We start from the raw sequence: 25,883 nt of genomic DNA on the forward strand, positions 1-25,883 counted from the left end.
AAAGGAAAGAAAAAAAACAAGATGTTCTATTTTCAAAATTCGTTTTATTCTTCATTTCTTCAAAAGTTATTACAACAAAGTCTTATTAGTACTATTTTTTAAAATATGTAGGGAATATGTTTAAAATAAAATTAAAATATTTTATAAATATATTACAAGCGTTTTTCATAAGCTACTATTAAACAGGATACAATCCCTTTTTGATGTTGTCATGGTTTTTATCTATATTTAAAAAATTCATAGATTTCATGTATTGCCATGGTTATAAAAAGTGGGCTCGTATTTATGATTACATTTATGTAAAAAAAAAAAACGCATCCAGACACACAATCTGTCACACATTCCTCGACTAGGCTCAGATGGTCGCCGAGGACAATGTCTTTGAATGTGTACAATTCAGAGCAGCACGGGCACATGAAAAGCGCTGATTCGCTCGAGCCGTGTCCTCTCTAGGTTTATATGCGTTAAACAAACCCCAGCTCCTCGCCTCTCCGCTCCCCCGCTGCCTTCCTGCCCAATAAATTATCCTCCCATGCATATTCATAAAAGGCATCAAGCAGCTGATTGATGTAATTGTATTTTCTCTGTACATTTTTCCACGTACTTGTGACTATGCTTTAAATGACCAGCATTACACGTTAACACGGACGATCCATAATTGTATAATAAAAAGGGAAATTAAGTGTTTACATCTCATTTAATGTTAAAAGAGAATTTAAAAGAACTTTAAAATATTGCATTATTTATATGAATAACACTTAGAAAGAGATAAGTCAAAACAATACAACTTAGAATAATTTCAAAGTGTTGTTAGATTTTTTAAATGAGTCAAAGTTGGACTGAAAGGCAGCTGCGCACATCTGAACCAAGTGAACTTTATTATGAATTACTGCCGAAGCTTATTATAAATAAAGATGCGTATTTCCTCACTGTTCACAGGATGTTTGCTCCTCAGGGGCCCAGAACAAGCCTCTTCTTGATCATGAGGTTTCAATTGAAATGCTACTGAAGGGCCAGTGATCGCGTCTAGAGCTCAGGGTCTCTCCTCTGATCAGTGCATGAAATTAGGGATTAAAATGCCTCAGCAGAAACAAAGTAATCACGCGTGCTTATGTCGCCATACGTGTCCAACCTGTTCCCGGTTACAAAGAGCAAATGGAATGCATTAGGCCAACATTTCGCTCTGAGCTACTCGGGGACGGCTTCCAGTGGGGCATGGTGTGTCGCTCCACTCCTCGCACGTTAAGTGGATGTTCTCCTCGCTAATGAGCAATAATCAACATTGACTCCTCTGCTTATTTCCGCAGTCCACGCTGCGTTAAATGCGCTGCAGCGTCTGCGGGGGCACGTGGTAGGTGCTCAGCACAAGTTAGTGAGAATGTAAAGTAATGAGGTCACACTTCGGGCTCAAACTGATACTGAAGAATCCAGAGGTGGCGCTGAGGAATTTTCTGTTTCACATTTGCAGCATTTAAAGTGGAATGACGTCTAATGACGCCGCTCGTGTTGTCCTCGGCGCCGTCGACCGCCGCTGACGTGGACCCTCGACACTGCGGGACAGCAGCGCACGCGGCGACGCGGCCGAGGGGGCGACGCGCCGCCGCGCAGCCAGGAAAAAACTGGAGAGAGACGGAATCATTAAAAGGAAATTGAATCTGCCTTCTGAAGTGTTCATTGATCTGGGAGAGGGTGGACGGCAGCACCGGGGCGACTCAGAGGGTCCGGCCAATGGAGCCATCAGGAGGCCGTGGAGTAAATAAACCCCAGAGCAGTCCAGTGGAGGGGGGGGGGGGTCGGAAGAGGTGTCCAGTGAAAGAGGAGGTCGCTGCTGCAAATAAGGAGGGTCACTCTTGTGTTTTCACCTCATCCACCCCTTCTGTCATTGTAGTCCCACCACCAGTACCACCTACCACCCCCCCCCCCCATCCACCAACCCCACCCCGGCCCATTCTGCCACACCTCCTCCTGCCACGGAGACAGACAAATGTCACCTCCTTTGTGGACCTAGTCAGGCTTAGAAGCTGCCCACTGTCTTTGTGCGCTGGACTAATCCTTTTATGAGCCACTGTCAACCCCCCCCCCCCCAGCGCTCGCCCAGGCCCTAACGGGGTCTGTCCTGTGCTAACGTTAGCCTAGCGCAGGGGGAGCGGGTAGCCTCGCGCCGCACGCACGGAGGCTCCGCCGTCCGCGTCCCGTTCCGGCCCGAAAGGGGAGAAGGCGGAGAGCTCAGCCTCACCCCTGTCGAGGATACGCGACTTCTGTGTCTCCTGCATGTTTTATGGCACATTCATTATTGAGAACGCGAAGCGAAAGTGCAGCAGCAACATGTTAAAGCATAGCCCGGGCGCAGGGAGACAGGGGCTGTTGTGTTTCCCCGGCCCGAGCGCGGGACAAAAGGCCCAGAAGGAGTGGCATTCTCCGGGGCCGAAGCGGGAGAGAGGGAGGGCACTGATTTCATGCCTTTTGTTGATGGAGGTTAGGGAGAGGAATTCTTTGACTGAATCCGAAAGGCAACTAGTGGAGAAGGGGGCGGCGGGCCCGACGGGCCGGAGGGAGAGGCGTTGGGGCTTTTGCCGTCCACCCAGCTGAAAGATTGCGCTTTTCACAGCCCCTTTCAGACGCTTGAGACAGGCCCGAGTTACAGGGCAATTATGGAAATGCAGCTTTGAAGCCGAGCACGGCCTTCTTTCACTCCGTCCCCGCGACAAAGCAAAGGCAGGCAGAGTTTTTTATGCCCCTCCTCAGCCCCACTATGGGTACGTCCCTAACTTTTCCCATCTAAACCCCACCATATTGCAGCCGCTGTTGACGTTTGTGAAAGAAAAAGATAGGAGCACGTTGGTTTTTTTTTTTTGTGAATGGAAATATTTCCTCAAGTTTGCAGGAATCCCTGCATTCCCGCTCCCCATTCAATCCGCCCGTGAAGCATTTTACAGAGGAGATGAACGCGGGGGGTGGCTTTGCAGAGGCCACCAGAGCTCGTAGCTGCTCCCGACAGCTGCGCACGCCTTTTACCAGGCCGCTCCGCGCGTCACTCGCGGGGGCCCAGCAAACCGGCAGCCCCGCGCTTTCTCAGCTTTGTACATCAGTCGGCGGTGTAGCGCGGAATCTCGCCGCCGCGCGCGAACTAATAAGACACATTTTCTCCGGCTTTTGAGAGGATCGCAGGAGAGTGATGTCTCTACAGCGCCCGACACAGCGGAGGCCTTGTACAACAGCGCCGTTACACTCCGAGCGTACCTGACAAATGCCAATACTCCGGCTTTCACTCATCACTGTTAATGAGAGGACATATTTTGGACGTTTCCAATATTTGTACAGACTTCATATATTACGACGGACCTTTTATTCGCCGCGCCAGGCGGCGGGGACAGGGGTGGAGCACGGTGGGAGTGTTCCCATGACTGCTGAAGGGAACTTAATAAATTCTTCCTCCTTGGAACACTGTCGAACAAGTCCTTTCTTACATCTCCCATGAATACATTACCGGCGGGCTTGATTGATTAGAGACCCTCGCGAAAGGGTGAGCCGATGAACCGACTCCCCCGGTGTGATTAATAGACTTTATTAAGAGAGTCCTCTCCTTTTTAATAATGGTAATGTAAAGGAAGGCACGGCGGGGGCGGCGGGAAGTCTAACGATGATCACTGGCGCCGTCCCTCTCTTTGATCCACATCCTCTGCAGTTGGAGTTCATTTTCACAGCCTCCGACCGGCCATATCCATCACCTCCCTATCAGTGCCACGCACGCAGATGATGAGCTCCTTTTTATATACTGGTGTCACTTTTGGGCCCGCGCCGCCGCAAATATGAGCCTCTCCTCTGGGTATCGAGAGAGTCAGGACTGATTTGGGCTTGGCCTCGCAGTTTACAGCTAAAGGAACGCGACCCGGTGTCCGTGAAACATCTTTAACAGACCGCCGCGAGGACCGGAGCGGTGTTTTAAAGTTTGCATCGATTCATATAAACGCACGCTTTCAAACATGCGATACCAAAGAGCCGGTGTGGGAGGCGTGTGCACCCGAACAGCTCACCGGCTAATCACTCGCAGTTCCTGAGAGCTAGCCTGCTGTTGGGTGGGGGCTAAACCATGTACAGGAAATTGTTTAGCCACCCAGAGCTGAGCCATCTTATCAGCACAGCACAGGAACAACAGAGACTTCAGCCGCACTGGACACGGCAGCTCCAACTTATCATCGCGCCGGATTTTGCAACGCGCCACCACAAGTGATTTATTCAAACATGGATACCACAGATAGGACCATTCACTTCCTAGCACATTACCGCATGACCCAGACAGGTTCTGTTTGCTTTGCTACTAGAAACCAGACACACACACACACACACAAGCCAAGTGTTGTCCGCTGCTGCTGAAGAGCAGGTGAGAGGGCTTTGTTGTGTAATGATGATGCCCACCGGTGTCTAAGTTGTAAAATCTGATATTGATTGTCTTTAGTCCGCAGCCTCCACAAGCCTCCTTGCTCGAAAGTCTGCAGTGATGCGCTCGCATGGGATCCGATATCCAGCCCTTTTAATGAACACTGACAAGCGCAACCCTGTATTTCTTATTTTGATTTAACCAAGTTAATCCCACCGAGATCCCGTTTCCGAGGAAGACGCAGCCAACGCTGCAGAGACGCGTGCGGTTACAGTAACTTACAGCAAATAGAAAGGAAATAAAAATATATGTATGGAGGAATAAAAGAATAGAAGCCAAAGGAGCGTGACTGAGAAATGAAAATAGAACACGCACTGTGAAAGACAGTGCTAACAGAGTTAATATTATTTGTACAAAGTGTTTACCACAGGCTTTAGCAGGGTTATAAATAACGGCCTTGCTAGTCGCTCTTGCAGGGTGAGGCCGGGTGACGCTGCTCCCCGTTCTCCACGGGGGAGTTTAACAGTATATGTGCTGAAGCCCGAGACAGAGGGAGAGAAAGTGCTTCATTCTTCTCAACTTTTCTTTGTGCCTAGATAAACTTGTTGTCAGCCACTCCAGCGTGACACCTCACAGCCAGATAATGGCATTGCCATGCAAATGAGAGATGGCGAGAGCTATACCACCATACCGTGTGTGTGTGTGTGTGTGTGTGTGTGTGTGTGTGTGTGTGTGTGTGTGTGTGTGTGTGTGTGTGTGTGTGTGTGTGTGTGTGCGATCATGCGTGCATCTGTTTTGTTAGTGTTTATTAGAGAATGAAAGGGTGGGCGACAGAATGATTCAGTGGTGGCATGAGGATAGATTGGGCCCTTGTCTATAATAAGGAAACTAAATGCATGGTGGAGGAGCGCTGCTGAGCCAGATTCTGTTTTCAGTCAGCTCTTTCTCATCAACCCCTGGGAAATCTCACTCATCTAGTCCGGACAAGTTGCCTTAAGACGTCACAGAGGGAAATTAGAGATGACAGTTAGGCACAAGCACAGTTGCCTAAATTGCCCGGTAGAATAAATGTTCTATAATGTGGCCAATGACTGCAAGAGTTCAGATTATACAGTCAAACCCAACACGTTACGCCTTCATGAGACAACAGCACCTCACCTTCCTCATAAAAAGGACAGACAGTGCATGCCGCGGATTCGAAAGGATGTTTTGGCAATTTAACATACACCCATAATTGCAGCTTGGCCTTTTTCCACTGGGGTAGGGCCTTGACAAGTGTTTTCAGAGCCGGATAATTCACAGCATTGTGAGTTAATAATTACCAATTACGAGACCACCTCCAGCAATCTTTCCAGCATCCGGAAAAGACTTAATCCAGGCAATCTAATGAAAAACTGTCAATCCTTTTCTCTTGTCAGAGAGAGGATGGGAAGTAGGAAGTGGTTTCTGGTGAGACACAGGCCGGAGAAGTGTCTGAACAAGCCCATTCAGTTCCAATGCCCCCCGCCGTCTCCAGCTGTGCTGCCTCCCTAAGGTTTTGTCCCACGGTGTCGACCGGGCACAATAAAGTGGCGCGCTAACAAACAGAGAGGAGGTGGGCACCGTGTCACCGTCTCCTCTCGCCCGAGAGCCCGCCCCCTCTGTTGTCATGCTAAGGCGGCGGCGCCCACCGGAACTGTACCCCCCATTCACAGCTCAGCCTCGAACCCGCGCTCACGAAGGTCCCCGACGCGTCAGGCGAGCTCGCGCTTCCTCTCAAAGACAAAACCCGGCGTCGCTGCTGACGAAATTACCTTTGCCCCCGTCGAATCCGCCGGCGCGCTCCGTTAGCCGTCGGCTGAGGGGCAAGGAGTGGGGACCGCGAGCTCCCCCGAGCCTCGTCACCGAGCAGCGCCGCCTTCATCTGTAAAAGGCCGTGAGAAAAGGCATATCTAATGTCATTTTACAGGTAGATAGAGCGGGAGATTGGGGAGTAATTGGAAGTAATAACAGATAGCGCGCCCTCGATCCCACAGGGTTCCTCTCCTCCTGCGCCCCCCAAAATTCCCAGAAGGCTCCGCGCCATATTTGGCGTCGCGCGCGAGAGAAATATACAGTGGGTGAACTGTGACCTTTGTTCCCCTTTACTGAAGGTCACCGGTCCACTTTACATACACAGATGAGGTCCTCTCCTCCGGAAATGATAAGACAAACAGCACAGGAGAGGTAAGGTCAACAAGTTAAACCAACAGCTAGAATGACAGTTAATTGGCCAGAGGGTAGTGTAACTGTCATCCATTTCCCCTGGGCTGACTGGGGAAGACTCCCCCCCCCAGCACCAACCCCCGGCTTCCTCCACTCTCTCCAGAGACCTCCACTCTGCACAAGAACACTCACTTATCAGCTGTCTCCCACAGGTTCAACCAGTGGACAATGGCGCGGCGGGAAACTAAATTATTATATTGCCGGCGATTTGATTATTATTTCGCCGTTGCTGTTTATATTGTGGTTGCACACAATACAAACTGTGACAAGTGAGGAGATGAAATGTCAGCGTGAATTACAGGCATATGCAGGAGCTGGCCGCAAATCAGTTGGCAGAGCTAAAAGGTCTTTCTTGCTAATTGCTCGTATCCTACCAGCAGCGAGAGGCGTCCAGCTGCCGCGCGATAGGCTGGCTGACTGAAGGCAGACAGATAAGACCGTGTGTATAGATGATTCGACCCATGCTCTAATGACTTGTTTAGTCCCGTGTGTCAGAAGCAGTGACACATAGAGGATGGCATGGAAGCTCTCGGGCCTCGTGTGCGAGTGTGTGTGTGTCCAAAGAAAGGGGAAGGAAGAGAAAATAACTCCATGCACAGCACTTAGAAGTGTGTGTGTGTGTGTGTGTGTGTGTGTGTGTGTGTGTGTGTGTGTGTGTGTGTGTGTGTGTGTGTGTGTATGCAGGAGGAGACCACATGCATGAGTAAGGAGGAGTGATGGTTTTAGCAGAATCTGTCTGCCTGATTTCGCAGGGCCAGGGCTGAGGGTGTGAAAGGCAAGGAGAGAGTGTGTGCGTGTGGGAGATAATAGGCCTTTCTCCACGCCACTCAGCATTCCGCTGGCACACAGCTGGCACACAGCTGGCCATCCAACTAAACTGTCCCAGGCACCCACCCCCCCCCCCCCCATCTCTCCCTCTCCCTCTTCTTCACCTTCCCCAGAATGCCAGACATTCGGGGTAAGGGAATATGAGGCTAGAGGGTCGAAATAGAAAAAAAAAACATTAGCGTTAATGGAGAGGGGGGAAGAGGAAGTTATGATGAGGCCCACTGCTTCCAAAATCCATCTGGGACTTTGCAGGCGGGGATCCGTCAGTGACAGACAGGTGTTCCTCAGCAGCCATGCACTAATCCCCATCCAGCGTCTCTACTCCATGACCCACAGAGACCATCACCAGGCCTCCGCTGCTCTGCGATGTGGCAGCATTTGAGTTACTTTGAGTTATTTCACTATTTAGTCTGTTACGTCCACGAACACAGTGAAATATTTCAAACAAAAATTTATCAAAGCTCATAAACAACGAGTCATTCAAAGCGGGCTGCGGACCTGCAAGTACTAGAGGTGGCAGGCGAGGCCCGAGCGCATCTGAAAAGGAGGAACCGATGCAGAATGCTCCGGTGTCACAGCGTGACAAGATGTATCCGCCTCAATGAGAACCTGTTTTTCAGCTGTGGCCAAATGATTAAACCGTTGTGTCATAAACGTTTTTTACATTGTTGTTTCTGTTGACACCTGGTGACAGGTGGAGCTTTGTAAACTCCTTGTAAACACAACCTGGCTAAAAGGAGTGTTCCTTTAGCAGAGCTGTAAAATTCCATACCTCTAAAAGAGACAACACACAGAACAACTCGAGGTTTAGTGAGAGCTAACATACACCAATTATTTTAACCAGTCTCAAAATAAACAACTAAGCAGCATTTGTACATTTTTAGCTGATTTGGAGGAAACAAAGGGAACAAGAAGCCTAACACAAATCTATTTACACCTGTGCATACTGCAAAGATTGAAAACTGCAGCTCTGCTCACAAATGACCTGCTGTTGCTGTTTTTGTCACTGGGCAAAGTAGATGGAACCACATGATCACGAGGTTGTGGGCTGCAAACGATGTAGATAGGACGCGCGCTCCGTTGAGGAGAGCAAAGCACAACCAGATGAGTGGGACACAACACAATTACACAATTTAACCCCGAGAGACATGAGCGGCGCAGTTTACTCAGGGCTATAATCGGAGACGAGATGACTCTATGCAGAGCTACAAATTAAACGAGGCCCAAATCTGGATTCCATTATCATGTCTCCCAATGCCTACATGTTTGTAACATTTAAATGGTAAAGTAAATATGAACGTTGCCGTATCAAACAAGGCTGCGACCAGTATTTGTTTAGTGGTAGCGCTCAGAGAAATGAAAAGCTAGCGCGGTAAACACAGCCTCCTTCTGCCTGCAATTTGTGAGTGGCACCAAATGGTCCTGGGCGCAGTAGCTGCCGGCACATTTGTAGACGTGCGCTTTAATCAACCTCAACAGGCCGCGAGTGGCACTGCACATGCTGCTGCCCGCCTTCCTACGACGGAGCTGGTCCACCGAGTCGGAATCCCCAAAAAAACGCCCAAAAATGTTAGCTAACAGTTCGCTAACGAAATCACTGCAACGTATAGCTCATGAGTGACTCCTGCTAACTGAAGGCAAATGTCAGAAACAGCTTGCCTTGCACATTCGCGCACACGTACGACATTAGAGCTATCGCCCCTGTGATCCATGAGCTCTCCAGGCCCGGTATCCTCCCACTGAGTCCCTTCGCACCTCATCCACCCTGCGCTAACACAAGCCTCCTCTTATGTGGCTTCCCCTTTTCCCCAGCGCAGGATCCACATCACTCAGACGGCATTTGCCACGGAGGGCCTTTTTCCACTCCTCCAGCCCACGTTTGGACAAGATTTATTAGAGTCTTCAACCAAAATGTAATTTTCACCCATGTTGTTTTTTTGAGAGTGAGGGGAGCGGAGAGGAGGGGTTTCTTCTTTGTGCCATGTCTACTCAGCTGGGATGGTGGAGCCGCTCGCTCCAACACCAATACCCCAAACCCACAGAGACAGCTAAGTGATTTATTAGCCTTTTTTTATTTTATTGAGCGAGAGAATGAGGGAAACACTTAAGTAAGAATAACTGTTTAATAGATGCAGTCTACAAAGAGCACCAAGGTAACACAGGTGGGTGCAATAAAACCGGTTCAGCTTTTACGGCATCACAATGGGAAAAAAATATATTGTTGTCTAACAGGATTTCCTGTCGCTTATCAAAACATCTTATTTAATACCTTTCACCGAGTTGTTTGCTTTGCTGTTATGACTCCTGAAACCACCTTTAAACTATTTATTTTAGGAGAATGTCAGCCATGACAGATTCCTCTTTGTGTCGCTGCCAGCCAGGACATTCCACACATCTTAGAAAAAGTTAAGCGCAATAGATTTGCGTTATTGTGACATTATGATTCAGACGACCCTGGATAGATTTTAGATTCTTGTATTAATCCAAGTTGCAAAATGTTACCCAGAGACCAGCTTTGTTGTACGCTCTTGGCACATTCCCACACCAGATAATGGTTTCCATGAACAGCACCGCGGTGTAAGAGGGAGATAGTCTGAACTTGGCTGTAGTATAGAATAGTATTCCTCCATTGTAGGGTGACTAAATGTACCTTATAAAACCCAGGAAATTACATGCAATCGAAGTGATGTACCATTCTGTGGTTGCACTCAGGAGACGCACAGACTTCAAGGAGACAGCTCACAGCCAGTGAATCATAACAACAAAAGGCCGAGCAGACAGGAGCAGAAAGTGGGAGAAAGCAGGATGGACAAAGTGGATGATAAAGACAACTTAGATGAACATAAAGGAAAAAGAGAGGGGGATTAGAGCGGGAAGGTGAGAGGCCTGAGATCAAAATCACACCCAGTGTCATTCCATTCGCCAAGACAGATGTCAATAGTGAATTAATAATGAAGGGTAACATTTTCACAACAACATGTGAGATTGCCAGCTCTAAACCGGGACTCTGACCGCTCTTGCCTGCTCCCTGGCTATGAGTCAGGCTGCCCTCTGCCCCAGGGGAGCCTTCCAGACCCGTCACTTCGCATCTGCACGAAAATCAAGCCAAAGGATGGGCCTGGCAAACACATGGGGATGTGTGACTCTTCGTGGCTGAGTTACGTGTGTCACACTGCTCCGAGAAGCCGTGTCCCTCCCTCATGACTGACCGGGCTGAATATGCACACTTCACCAAGAGTCCTCTTTTAGCGATTAGCGCGAGCAGGAGGGTCAACGTCCTGGCCGCTTAACACTGGATGAGAAAGAGTCCTTTGAATAAACATGGAATTAATAGATTGTTTTGTTTATATTTTGTCATTAACCATTTCCATAATAGACATTTACAGACCATGGACATGAATCTGCTCCAGGGAACTTGTAAAAGTATTACAAGGCAAGCTGTGGCTAGTATTGCCACATGAATCATTGTCCAATTATAATGCCAGAGCAAATAAAGGTGGACAAATTTTCTACTATTTTTGTCTTTTATGAAAAAAAACCACCCAAGACCCAATCCAAAGAGTGAAGCAGAAAAGCGTTGGCCCCACTCTGCTGTCAGCACCACTTCACTAAACTTCACGAGTGTTCTTATGAGAGGGATCCCTTAAATAAATGTAAGCAGCCCGCACACCCCTCTGCAGTTATCGAACGAGCCAAAAGCATGCTCCCGCGCAGGGCACCTTGGAGCAACGGCCTGGATTCTCAACCACATACACCTTTAACACCCTCGACACACATGCAAACACAATAATATTCAAATGCCCAACCATACAGGCGCTGGTACGCACCTCTCGGCCTTCCTATTTGTGCAAACTCAATCAAATGATTTTCTGAATAGCAATAAAGCAGTCTTTATTTTGCTTGGCTGGGCATACATCCCGCAACCCTCCCGTGCACCCCCCCCCCCAGCCACACCACAGCAGGATCAGTTTTCCCCCCGAATCCCACTGAAGCGCTGCCATGTCGGCTGGAGACAATCAGCTGAAATGCTCTTTAGATATTCCTGCTCCTTTTCAAAAGCCCCAAATTCAATTTATGGACACATTTATTACCATGTCTGTCAGTGACTAAAAGGGAGTTTTATAATCAGGAGCACACATCTGATCTGGTCACAGCGGGCTGCCGCGCTTGGCCAATATGTGCTCTATTACACGGTCAGAGCCAGCCTATCCACAGAGGAAAGGGAAAACATGAGCAAACAAAAGAGCAGGTAGTTAGACATGGAATGGGGGCCGTTAGATGTAACATGAAAAAAAGCTGATCTGATTTAAGAGTGAGGCCACGGGGAGAAAAGCCGTTCGTACCAGAGCTGGGGCCTTGACCATCTTATGAGGGATCACGTTGCACCTTCCCAAACTCCACCAAATTCCCCCATCACTCTCTCTTTTCTGATGTTATTAAAAACATAAATAGATGTTTGTGTTGTCTAATGATGTTTCAGACGGTCTCTAAGAAGCAGAGGGCTTGAAAAGATGTTTTCATTGTGTTGTGGTTTTGTCTCTTACACCAATACTTTTCATTGTTTGTATATATATATATATATATATATATATATATATATATATACACATAAGTTTTCCAAGTGGCTAAGAGCTACATGAAATCCACTTTTAAACTCCAATAAAGCAGACAGAGAGCGTCTTGTTAGAGCCAGCTAGAACAACATAGAGGCCTGAACGATTTACTATCCCTGCTCCGCTTGTGAAACGTAGATTCTAATGAGTGCTCTGCAGGCGGCGCGTCACTCAAATGTGGAACACGGGGGCACGGACTGGACCGAGCCCCAGTGATTGAGGGCTTTGGTTTGCTGCGGTGTGCGCGTCCGACCGCAGACTCCAATCAGCGGTTCTCGGCCCAGTGCTTGGACAGCGTGTCGGTGATGTCTGAGAGCCACTGTTCACATGTGTGCCGGCAAGCCCAATACCCCAGGAGGGATGCACCGGGCCATAAATCAGTACTCACCACAAAGGTCCAGCTAAACGCCTGCCAGCGCCCGCTGCAGTAAAATCACGAAAAACTGGACTAAACGCCCCCTAGAGGCCGAAAACAGAGCTGCGATTCGGTTAAGGAAACGAAGCATGTCGTTCATCAGCCGAGAGATCACGTTTTACCACAGGAGCTGCGCGTTTACTGGTGCAGCGCGTTCTGTGAAATCGCCACGAAAAGGTTCCTCTGTTTGCCTTCCAGGGTAATTAGGGAGGCTATCACCTGACACTCACACAGGTAATGTCGTGGGCTGGAGCCAGAACCAAGTTTCATCATAGTCTCACTGCAGTGCCCTTTGGAAAATATGTGCAGAAACTAAAAACCACATTTCCAAAATTGCCTGCTTGTCCCCTGTGTTGGTTTTGGACGAGGCCTCTGTGCTGGAGCTTAGGGGTTCCTGAGGCTCGTGCCAGGATCCTTAAAAACTAGTAACCGATATGTCTTTTTTCCTGACTCATGGCCTGAAATGTTCTGTTATTAAAATGGGAGCAACTCCCGCCGGAATGTTTTACACGTTTACTAGGTGTACGTCAAGGTGAGAGACAACACTAGCGAATTATGGGTTGGATTTGGACCTGGGGAATTGAGGCTAGGGGTAGGCTGAAAGGAAGCGAGTCGGGGGAGATATTACTGCAGGTGACAGTTCTGACTGCCAGGATATAACTCTACCCCCCCTACACCCCCAGCATGTTGCACAAAAACCACAGTGCCCCCTACAGTTAAAACCCACACATGTCAAACTTTATTGCCCTTAATAGTAAATGCCAGAATGATAAATAAAACAGTATCAAGAGTCCTGCTGTGTGGAGTTTAGTATGAAAGATCAATGAGTGGCTGTCTACAGGGAGCGGGCTAAAAGCATCCGTGCCATCTGTGGAAGCAGTGGGTTGACATGGCACACTAATCTCTTCTGGTTTGTGTGTTTGGGTTCCAGGACGTCCAACAGGCTCGGTGACAGCTGCGCATAGAAGCAAATCTGAACCATGCTTGCGAACAGAGCAACTGCAAACTGATGACAAATGCTTTGTTAGGGAAAAGAGCCTTTTTTTTCCTCTTCTGGTGCCTGTTTTAGTGGGATCACAAGTCTGGATGTACTAATGGGAGAAAAAGAGCAGCAATTAGGGATGCAGACCACGCTGGCCTCAGTTATTTCCAAACCACTTAAAAATGTGTAATAAATGATCAAATGAGACAACTCCGTTTTAAGCTCACAGTCGGATTTTGTTTTCCTCAAAAGCACACTGGCTCTAATAACAGAGCGGGCCTTTGATTTAGCTCTCAGTAACAGGCGAGTGTGCTGCAGACACAAACTTTCTGCCGCTTGCGGTGGTTCATCAGGGAGCTGGCGGCATGTGGGCGGAGCCGCTTCTTTGGCTGAAGACCTCCGATGGGTGTGAGGTGGGTAGAAGCTGGTGGGTAGAAGCTGGTGGGCTCAGCGCCGCTCACCCACAAACAGCTAAAAAGTGGGAAACTAAAAATGTGCCCAGCTTGTCAGTCGCCCATCACTGCAGAGGGAATGTGTGATTAAAGCTAATTCCCGGCATCCAGCTCCCAGAAGTACCTTGTGTAGAAAAGTATGGGGAGAAAAACGGATGACAAAATGTGCGTCCAAGGCTCGAGACAAATCTCTGTGTATTATGACCAGAAACAGCATCTACTTCTTTTCCCTATGTCTTTACATAATGAGGTACTTTGAACACAAGCAATAACGGAAAGTAAACACTCGGAAAATGATCCTTGCTGTTTCAACAGCATGCTGGACTCTGATAAGAGCTCATCCAGGAGGAGACCCTCCCCACCGCTCCCATTCTCCCAAGAAATCATCATCAGTTCCACTCCTGGCTTTCAAGTGCTATGACCTACAAAACCTACAGGAAGAGAGGAAGACTTAAGATCTCTCACTATTACAAATCTCATGCTACAAATGTTGCCCATGTGTAACTTTGACACATTGCCTGTGGTAGACGAGGGTCTCTCTGCGAGCTCCCATGTGGCCGGCATTCGGACTCAGCGCGTGCCTCTTGAAATTCGAAACACCGGGATCCCCCGCGTGCACCGATGGCGTTCAGCTGCCCGTTTGGAGTGCGACGCTCACCCCTGCCATTACCAACGTGTGCACGCACGCGAGTGGTGGCGCGGTAATGTGAACCCACGTCCTGCCGTCGGGCACGGTACTAGCGTTGAAGCAGAGGGGCCTCTGCCCACTGGGTTAAAGGGCGCCTTCTGCTTTGGGAAATATGACATAAAGCGTATTTTATTTCTGTTCAGATGATGTCACCGCGCGGCTCAAACAATGCAATCTGTCAATCTGCTCTTCTACGACTTCTCCAGATGATATCATGTGACAGAATGATTTCCTAGACGTGAGGTGAGCTGCGTAAATGTTGGGAGGGCAGAGGGGAGCAACAAAGCCAAAGGAAGTAGCTGGAGATTGGTCTAATGTGTTCTTAATACTTTTTAACAGTTTTGTAATCATTAATTGTGATTTTCCCAATGTTTTTAGAAGGACCCCATTTGATTTCCTTGAACCACGCCCTCTCTGGGCCACACCCCCCCCCACCACCCCTCCGCCCTCATGGCATCCGTGCTGAGGACAAGCACATGGTTCTACTTTACATCATCTAGATCTGCCAATTCATGTGTGTGTTTGAAAACAGAGGACGTCACCACCGCGGATCACTTTACAGGGATCAAAGGGACATCTGTTAGGAAAATGGAATAACAAAACTGAACCAGGTTTTTACATGTTCGCTGGAATTCAATTAAAATGTGATTAGTGGGAGCATTAGGGGGACAGCTTAGTCCACCATTACACGTTTGCCTGCCACTATCCCCTGGCCTGGTCGAGTTACTGTGGGGATTACCCGCGACAGGATGACCTCTGACCTAGGGACAGGTGCCTGTGGGAAGGATGGGACAGCACTCGTTTCACCATACCAAGAGAATTTCACAGGCACCTGTGGCTGACAGGGGTCCCCATGCCATTCCAGGAGACATTTCCAGTACATAATTACATATAAAAAGCATGTACATACTCTAAATGCTCAAGAGTAATAGAAGGCAACTGCTGGAGTCACTATAACCTAATTATAAGTATCAGTTACTCAATACATGTGTAATTAGCTTAAGTTAGAGCTGTGAAGAGTCTAAATGTGTGTACATGTGTCAACCTGTAATATTTCTATATGTTTATGATAACATGTGTTCACAATTAGCACAAGAATATTTAGTTTATACTTTAAAACGTTCAGTTTCCCATTCTACAGTAATACAGAATTTTTTTAACAAAAACAAATATGAAAAACATGAAACCTAAACCTCCAGTGGCTTCCTTTCTGGGCCGTTCACCCCGGTTTTAGCTGCTAGACTAAATAGGAGCGTGTTTGTCCTCACCGTGCACAACACAGTCGCTCCAACCCCAAGACCTCTACTTAGGCAGCGTGTGAAGTAAACAGCTTTCCTCCGAGGGCCCGCGAGTGGAACCGGCGCCGGATCGACTCGACGAGGCAGCGGAGGTGAGTGGAGGTCTTAGTGGATGAGCCCTTATCGCAGCGCAGCCACTGGAACCCGGCGTGTTTTTCCTGTATATTTATATATTTTCATGTGTTCGTGGCAACATTATTGGATGATCGGCGCGGTCTACTTTCCATGCCTGGCTAAGCTCACATTATCAAATTATGTAGAGACACAGGGAGAGAAGTAGACTCTGTTTTTGATCCTAATACAACCAGATTTGGTTTGAGCCTGGAGGTGGGACACGCAGGACACGGCAGCATTTCCACAGCGCATAAATGCTGCACCAGCGGCTCCGAAACGGAAACGTGCCGAGAGCCGGAGCCGCAGAAATGTAGAAAAGCGAAGTCAGGCTCTACTTTGCAGCAGGAGGAAGACGCTTCCGAAGGACGCTAAATACAGCGTGGAGCGAAATTCCCTCATTTAGAGATCACGACCCGCTCTCACAAGTGCATTATCTCTGGAAGAAAGTGTCTGTGCAGCACAATCAATTAAAAACAACCAGACAAAAATGGGAGGATTAAAAAAAAAAAAAAAACACACACACACACACACACACACACACAACTGCGAGTGCACGGCTGATAAGACTGTTTCAAATTCTCATTTATCAGATAAAATGATTATCCTCAAAAGCAGTTAAAAACAATGGAGCCGGCTTATGGGTGCCTCTAAAAGTTTACTGCTAAATGCCAAACGGCATCGATCGCCACAGTTCAAACCCACGGACGGTATTCGCTATTGTTCACAGGATGCTCAAAGCCGCCCAGCATCGAGGACAGTCGCGCACCAAATTAATTGAATCCAAGTAAACAAAAGCAAACCAACGTCTGGAGTCGTCTTCAAGGAACTAGTAGTGTGAGTCTACAGGTGATTAGGTTTTACTCTTTATCAGCCCACACGCACTCGGGCTCAGTAGAAAATCTATATTCTCCGTACAGTACGCGGTTTGACATGCCGGCCATCGTGTCCGTTAATCAGTGGGCGACAAGGCGGCGCTTGGAACTCCGCATCGGAAGAGATCTCAGCAGCCGAACGAGCTGCATCATGATGTAAATGTGATTACAGCGTACAGTCAGCGGCCACTTTATTAGGAACGCCCTTCTGATTCAAGCACAGCGGGAGCTGGAGCCAACTGCAATGGTAGCCGTGATGGTATCACCTCAGTAAGAAACCTGCCCCACAGCTTTAACGCTAATGCTAACAACCGTTCTTTAGATATCTACACAGCTCAAACAAGAAATATGTGCAACACACAATAAATTTTAGCCATAAACCTTTTCCAGTGACATATACCTGTTACCTAAGACACCTGCAAACAGCTGCTTGATCCCGTTCTGTCTCCTTTTCCCTCAGGTGAAAGTCCAACTAAGCTAATGTTCAACGCCCATCTGCACCTCGTGGGATTTAGACATTCTTGGCACCCGCACAAAACACCAACACCTGTCCTCTACACCTGCGTCACGTGGTTGGACGGCCCTCGGGGGCCCGCGTGGTCCGGTAGCAGGTCATCAGGTGGGCAGAGGTGGAGTCAGCGATGGGTTGAACTGTGTTTACAACTGAATCGGGCCTTGAAGCCGTAATTCGAAAGCCAATTTGCCGTTTTCCTACTTTTTCCGCAAAGCGTCCGCTATAATTGAGCTCCCGTATTATTCAGGCCACTCGATCCTAGTTTACACGCCCTCTTACTTCCCTGGCCGTCGGGGAGCTGCCGTGGGCCCCGGAGGTGAGGGGCTGCTTTGTTCTGAAGCGAGGCTGACGGCCTCTTTATCTTCCCCTGTCAGACGGAGAGGGCGTTTGATCTGCAGCTCCTCCGCATCTGCAGACTGCGGTCAGGTGACCTCAAACGCTAGCGGAGCCGCGTGGTTGGACGCCGCGTGTCTGCACAGACCGCATGCTCCATGCGGCTCCGTTTCCCCGTCGCTTTATGATCCATCCACGTCTACAGATCTATGTGCTGTACATGCATCCGTACGCGTCCGCTCCCCGTGAAGTCGGGCCTCGGGCCCCTGCTAAACAAGCGCGCGGCGCTGAAGCGAACGCATTCCGCTGCATCGCTCCGGCGCCGTCTGCCGCTCTCTTCTTCAGGATGGGTGTCTTTTAGCCGCTCACATCACAGGGCGCCGCGAACGGCAATTAAAACGGACGTGCCACACCGGCTCTGTGTGAGGAGAGCGAGAGAGAAGAGAGGAACGAGAGGGGACGCGAGCGAGGGACAGGAGAGAAAGAAAGAGAGGAAGTCTGTGAGGGAAAATGTACAGCTCCACCTCTGCTTCAAAACCACAACTGATACGCTGCCTATTGATCTTTATTACAATAGCAGCAAGCTGTAAAATGTTTGATGGTTTTGTACAGATCTTAGTCCCCCTCATTCATAATTACTACTACACATGTAGAACCAAGGGCAACTTCAGACGGGGCGCTGTTTGAAAAGCTGCTGCCAGACTGTGGGGATGATGGGAAGTCTCGGCGGGGCCTCGCGGCAGCTCCGAGCCCTAAGGCGATCATTCCTACTGCCAAACACCTGCAGCAACTTAAGTTTTACAAAGATCAAATTATGGAGCTGATTTTAAATAAGAAATGAGACAAGCCCGTCTCTTTAAGCACAAAGTAGCTCTGCTTTATTTTGATTTCTGACTTTGGTGCTGAGAAAAGTCAGCCGCACAGATCCAACACCTCCTATTTGGTGTAAGTGACCTCAGATCTCGTACTATTATGCTAATGTGGGCCTTCACTGTTTCCCCTTCCAGTTTCCCTGCACTCAGAATCAGTCAGAGCAGAGGCTGGAGTCGACTCTAACTCATAATGTTCTGTGCCGATAGAACCCGTCTCACTCCAGCCTCAGCAAACACGGAGCCCAGAGTCCTCGCAACTCATCGTCGTGCGCTGTTTTCTGGGACAAAAGTGCGAAGCGACACACGGGACTCGAGGCCGGCGCCGCTTCTGCCTCTCCCCCCTCTGCTCAAATTTTAATGTGTCGTCTGTGCGGGAAGAAAAGCGAGGGAGAGCGAAAAGCGAGGAGACATCAGGACGCGGGACGGAAGAAGCTCTGCTCATCCTTTCCTGTGACACTTCACGTCAACAAGGAACAAAAGCGCGGCGAGGCTAAATTACAGGAGAGCGTTTTACGTGCGAGAAGACGACGGGACAGATGTTTGTGTGTGGAAATATCACAATGAACACCGGAGCGCAAACGAGTGCGTCCAGACAGCAACACAAACTTTACCAAAGTAAAGTAAAAAAAAAAAACATCTCAAAATAATGAAACAGAGGCTGGAACACGGAAGCTCAGCAAATATCTCCAAGTCCGCTATGGAGATGATGGAAGCATGAATATGCAGAAGAGGACAGACACCAAGAACAACGCGATGGAACAGACGCTGAGGCGGGAGGGGACAAAAAGCCAAACAAGAGGGGACAGAGACAACACGGTCCAAGCAGGACGAACAGGGAGCGCAGCCTTTAGCCTGGCACGCGCTGAATAATGCATCACACTGTGGAGCTGGGCACATATATGGGCAAGGGTTTCTGGCCCCTGGCATTGTTGGAGATATGAATAATGGATGGGTTAAATGCTTGTGTTAAGAATGAATTCCTACGATCTGCAATGATCATTGTTGCTTCAGTTGCACAAAGAGGGCGAAGGCATCTCTGGAAGCTCCCCATCATCATCATCATCATCATCATAAGCCTGAACTTCAGCATCCCACCAGAAACCTGCTGCCCGACGCCCGCCATTGATTAACATTTAACAAGCGGAGGATACTTTGTCGCTGGAAAGGAAAAGCAAACTTGGAGACCTTGAAAGCGGCGGTAGAGAGAGGTAAGGGGGGAGGGAGGGAGGGAGAAAAAGGGTGAAGCGAGCGCATGATACCCATAGTACACAGGAAGCATTTTCACATAGCGCGTCATGTATAACTCATGAAGTCCTGACAGAGCCCAGCACACATTCTCCATTCCCTTTGGCCGCCTCCGGCTGCCAGCGCGCACGGGCCGGGATGAACAAGTGGTTCCGGCCGTCATTCCGGTCCCTCCCTGTCTCTCTCTTATGGCCCTTTCAGGCTCGGGCCCGCTCTTCCTCCGGCCGATGGGGGAGTCGGGCACCCGCGGCCGGGTCCGCGCCGGAGCCGGAGCCGGGACCCCCCCCCCCCACCCCCACCGGACGGCTGCTCTGTGCCCACCGCTCCAGAACAGTGGATTAGAGCGGGCCCTGTGTTCAGACAGTCTGACAGATCTCAACCTGAACACCCTGAGAACCCGGGGATTCAGCGCTCCGCGCATACATCACCCCCGGCCAACATCTACATGCTTTCTCTCTACATGTACTTTTTTTCTTTTTTTTTAATGCAAAGCTGTGTTGGTGTCTGTCTCTTCATCCTTCACCAGTTGGAATCTCTTCCCTGACTTTTCCCTGTTTCTCTCTCACCTCCCTCGCTCCTCGCCGGGTCCCCCTTCAACTCTGTGCTCTCTCATTCTCTCATGTTTCTCCCTCCGTCTCTCTCTCCCTCTCCTTTTGAGATTCAATCAGAGCCCTGGAGGCAGGAGAAAGAAAACAGGGGGGTGTAAAAACATCTATGGCTTTATTTACAAAGGACCCAGGTATTGCCCGGCGTTAAATCCGGGGGAAATGATTTATTTTCTGCCCGTGTGTGGCACTGATCCCCGAGGCGTAACTCAACAGTGGACCGGCTTCGTGCTCGCAATTTACGGTGGCTGCAGAGGCTCATAAAGGAAGAATGGATTAATCTGGAAGTCGACATAAACAATATGACTCTGACAGCCCTATTAAAACCTGTGCTACTCAGCATCAATTCTCCTGCACGCGCTCCCTTTACCCTCCTCACTCCGGCGCGGGGCTGCGCAGCCAGTGGCGGTCGGAGCAGCAGCCCGATCGCTCCGGAAAACTGACCAGAGCTCACAGTCTTGTTATTGTGATTCCCAGAGTATCGGATTCAGAAAGGGGGGTTGCTGAGAATCTAACATTAGCAACCGGACCTTTTAACTGTTTAGCCTTTGGAAATCATCGAAGGTATCGGATGTACTGGATCCACAGCGGAGGCTCCCATAGTGCTCGTTAGGGCCGGGCCCAGGAGTCTTCCTGTCCCGGCACCGGTGGCCTCTCGTTTTCCGCGAGCTGGGCTCCTTTTGGGAATGCGCCGCGCCGACTTCTGACGAGCCGGGCCTCAGTCTTTGGATGTGCACACAAATTTGTGGGGAAAACATGTTACGCATGTGATACATGATATGTATTAGTGGGGGATGTGTATGCACACACACACACGTCAGCTGCTCCCTGAACCTCTTAAGAAGAGGTCACTCAGCATCTTCAATGACCCCAGTGCCTAATGCACGCACACACACGCACACACACGCACACACACACACACACACACACACACACACACACACACACACACACACACACACACACACACACACACACACACACACACACACACACACACACACACACACACACACACACACACACACACACACACACACACACACACACACACACACACACTAGCTCCATCTCTGTCAGGAACAGGTGTATGCTAAGCCGCACAGAAAACAGCCACACAGAGACAGCATCCATCTAACCACAGAGGCTTTTAACACATTTAAAAACAGCGTTTCCAGGAGAGCAACTCGTCTCAGAAGAGCAAAGTAAAAAAGAAAAAAAAAAAAAAATAGTCGACAGGAGACACAGTTACTAATTTATATCCAGGACTGGATGAAAGCTTTAGAGGCATCGGGGGGGACAGAGAAACGCCCTGAAATTGAAATCAGCACGTTCATTAGACTGAAAAGCCTGTTTTTGCTGCACCCTCTACTTCCTGTGCCGGCAATCACAACAACACATGGAAAAAAATGAAACAGGGGTGAAACAAGGCTTGACCTATGTCCACTAGCCAAGCATTCCATTTATTTAGCCCTTATCGCAGGGCTGATCTGAAGAGGCAGCTACACACTGATAACGCCCCAGGATAATAACAAGACCAGACAGAGTCTGACCAAAGAAAGACAGTCAGAAGAAAAGAGAAAGCGAAATAAAGAAAAATGCATTTGGGGATCGTCCTGACGTTCGTTGAGCTTTTTTTCCACACCCGCACACACAATGCTGAAATATGAGGGGCTCTTAGGAAACTTTTACAAGGGCTGTTTTTTGTTGTTTTTTTTCCCGCTGCCTCCTTTCTTGTTTGAGCCTGTAATTTAGTGGATCCCCATCAATAAGTGAGCGAATAGCTTTGTGGACGCCCGACTTGACAGCTAACAAGACCCGGGCCCTATCTGCAACAAACAGACAGAATAACAAACGCCGTTGTCTGTGTGCACACATTGAACAAACAGCGAGTGCAGCTCATCATTCATGCAGCAGCGCCGCATTGTGCAGCCCCTGCGAAGGCGCCTCGCACTGTACCGGCGCGAGCGCGCGTGTGCTTCGGCGAACGGCAAGGAAAAAAGTTTCCGCCGCCGGAGTGACCTGAATAGCGCCGCTTCTGCTACGCCTCTAATCTTCCAATGGTGAAGATCAGCGCGGCTGATGGCTTCCTCCACCTGAAACCGGGGCCCATTATAGCTCCCCTCCATATCAGCGGGGCCCCCCAGCCGGTGTCACCCCGCTTCCTACTGCTGATTTATGGCTACAGGGTTCACGGGCGCTAGCACATGCGCGCACGCACGCCTAAATGCAGGAAAACCCAAGTAGGTGCAAATTGTTCGTGACCCGAGCTCAACTTGCTACACCAGAGGTAGAGCAACCTGTCTTCAAGGGCACCTTTATCAGACTGGCGGTCCCCTCTTCACCTGGAGATTAGTCTGCGAGGCTGAGTGGCCTGCTAGACGGAGACCATATCTCCACTCACACAAATGAAATACAAATGGACTCAAATGTATCTACAAAAGGAAAATCTTTATTCAAATCCCTCAAATCCTAATGCCTATGCAACTCTCTCCTCTTATTCACTGTTCCAATCAGACAGAGAAAACTGTTTGCCCTCCGCCCGGAAGCGGGGAGTCTCCATCCCCAGGGGGAGCGTGCAGAGGAGGGGGTTCTGGGAAACTACAGTCACTGCACAGAGTTCAACAAAAGCCAAAATGTCTGTCATGGACGAAGTTCATTTCCTCATGAAATGAGCACTAATGCAACGGTGCAAGGCGAAAGCACACATTTACAAAGAGAGGACGCAGAAAGAGGAGCACGCGTGTAAACCAATGCTCCCGAGATGGCACGAAGATTTTGCATTTATCCCATGCACAGCTGAGCTCCATTCTAGATGATACCGGCCACATAGGAGTGTGTCCAGAGGCATTTCACAGCTTATCCATATTTACGGCCTGGAACGCGCTGACAGAGCTTAGCCCCGGGCACGCGAACAACTCAGCCATATATACAGGAGACAGGCCAGTCAAAGAGGCCACTGTTGACCATTTATTTATGAAGTCAGCGCTCGCTGGCAACAAGCTATCCACTCTGAAACAACTTAAAGCGCTTATATCCGAGCTGAATATTTCATCTTCGGATCACTCCTCCTTTTGAGTCGGTTTCAAAGCGAGGAAATAAGGACACAGGGCAAGGGAGAGAATAGAAGGAAAGATAGGACACTGCAGGTGATGCAAGGCCCCGCTCTAACCCAGGCAAAGTAAACAGGTGGAGCTGGGAAAGGAGGAGGAGGAGGGAGAGAGCCGCTCACAGACCTCTTCAAGGTCAGAAGAAGGGGAGCTTAGTATTCTTCCTCCCCCCCTCTCTCTCACTGTCTGGTCTTAAGCTTGTGCCGCCTCGTGCTTTCGTCGCTGACTTGTTCCGCGTGTCCCTCATTCCCCAGCACAACCATCTAGGAAATAAAACCAGCACCTTTCATGTGCTGAGCGGGGAAAAAAAGTGCTCAGGGCAAAAAGAAAGGGGCCTCAGAAAACAAAACGTTGGGCACAGATTTGACAACATCCAGGGACTCTTTCCATCTTTTAAAAGGACCCGACTGTTATGAAGCAGCTCCGTCTCACTGAAAATGTAAATGCGCCGACAGACGAAGAGAGAGGTGTCTTTTACCGTTCGCTCGTTCGCTCTCCCCCCTTCAGTTTGATCTGTCTATCCATGGTCTGCGCGCGAGAGGAGAGGGGCTGGCATGTGGCTGTCTGCAAAGGTACTGAGGCCTATGAAATATTTACCAAAGCAATAATGACTCCCTGGACAGAGCAAACAGAGGAAGAAGGTGTGAGGAGGAGATGAGGAAAAAAAAAATGGGAGAATGATGAGTGTCTGTCTTCTGTGTGTTCAGCAGGAAGAATGAACAAAAATGAAGGAGGACTTTGAAACGTTAAATAAATATAACACAAATAAAATTAGAATTGTCACATTATTGGGCTATATTAATGTACAGCTAGCTATAAAAGTCATTTTTTGGCACTTGGTTCCTTTTGTTACTAAATAAACAAACCAACAAGCGAGCTAGGACCTCACGCACAACATGGCTGCCTGACACACTGACAGAAGCCGACCCTCATTCACAGACCCAAACGTAAGCAAAATAAATTAACAGCAGTTTTCACTCAAGGGTGTACAAATAATCATAAACACAAAGTCACAGCAAAAACAAATAAAGCGTCAGCTAAAGCTTATAATGTGATGAAACCCAAAGACGAAGCATAAGCAGGGATTTCCCAGACAAACAACACTATATATACTAATATACTAACAATACTGAGCAACAAAGTAACAAGAAATATAAGACAGCAATACTAATAGGAATCACAACTTATAATAAATAAAGTTCCAAAGTTCAAATCTGTGGAAAACAGACTCACGTGGTGATGTTGATGGAGGAGTCTTTACAGGGCACAGGTGTTTGTGAAAACAATGAGAAGGCCAAGGCAGATTAAACAGGAAATGATGTTCATGAATCAGGTGACTTAACAAGTTGAAGAGTGAAACAGCTCCCCCGCTGGGCGGAGGCTGAACCGCAGCATCACCGGGTTTCTGCTCAGCACCGGATCACCTGCAAATAAAACCCTGTGAAAACGCTGCAGCAACTCTCTTTGAACTGCGAGCAAACATATCACGTGTTACGGCCCCGCGTCCGGTGTGGAGCAAAGTTGGACCACAATCTTCAAACAACACGTGAACACACGCTCCCCACATACACACGAGCGCTCCCTGTAATATTAGCCTCGCCAGAGCTGCTGGAGTAAAACTTCTAAGACGCGCTCCCCCATGGAGAGCCTTTAATGCACGGCCTCCCCTTGTTTGCAGACAGGACCCCGCGTCTCGCTGTGGGCCGGTCTGATCCGGAACAGCCAGCAGAGCCCGCGTCAGATGAGGCCGGGGAAGGAAACTGCAGCGCCGTGGCGCAGAGCAACAGTGAGCGCTCTCGCCCAAGACTCTGGGTTCAGCGTGGAAGGAAGGCGTGAGTGGCTGCAGCGGCGGTAGGGGGTCCGTTTGGATGTGTCTACAGTGGGTTGAACCTTTGTACAGTTTGACTCTGACTTCCAGGGTTTTCACTCAATGGTGAGATTTACTGCGTACTTGTACCACAACATCAAACACTAGGAATCCTATTGCTAGAAAACCTAAATATCCAATAATCAGCTCTTGTACTTGTTAGTAGCGTCTTCCTCACACTTGGCAGCAAAGCCCTGACACAGCACAAACACCCCCCCCCCCCCCTCGTGTAAAGCACGGAAGATTTATGTCAGGGTGCGAGCATGTGTCCAAAACACGACACTCCCTGTGTACTCCCTGAAGCGAGAGGCGACGCTTCCTGATCAGCAGGCCTGACACGCTGGACAGCTGACCTCTGACCCCTCGTTTCACCTGGGTCTCGCAGCGACCCCGCGGCCCATTCTCCGGCTCTCGCGGGGTCGCCGGGGTCGCAGTTGACACAGCAGTACTGTG

At 49.1% G+C, this 25,883-nt stretch overlaps 1 long non-coding RNA gene across 1 annotated transcript; it reads right to left on the minus strand.

Annotated features, from left to right (window-relative positions):
- Positions 1-25,119, minus strand: LOC114851738 (uncharacterized). Its single transcript, XR_003785244.3, has 3 exons — positions 24,797-25,119; positions 6,172-6,281; positions 1-1,619 (listed from the first exon to the last, which is right to left on the minus strand). It is a non-coding gene; the product is annotated as an uncharacterized LOC114851738 (long non-coding RNA).
- Positions 25,120-25,883: the final 764 nt, after the last annotated feature.

This window comes from Betta splendens, chromosome 3 (assembly GCF_900634795.4).
Source record: "Betta splendens chromosome 3, fBetSpl5.4, whole genome shotgun sequence".
Taxonomy (NCBI): Eukaryota; Metazoa; Chordata; class Actinopteri; order Anabantiformes; family Osphronemidae; genus Betta; species Betta splendens.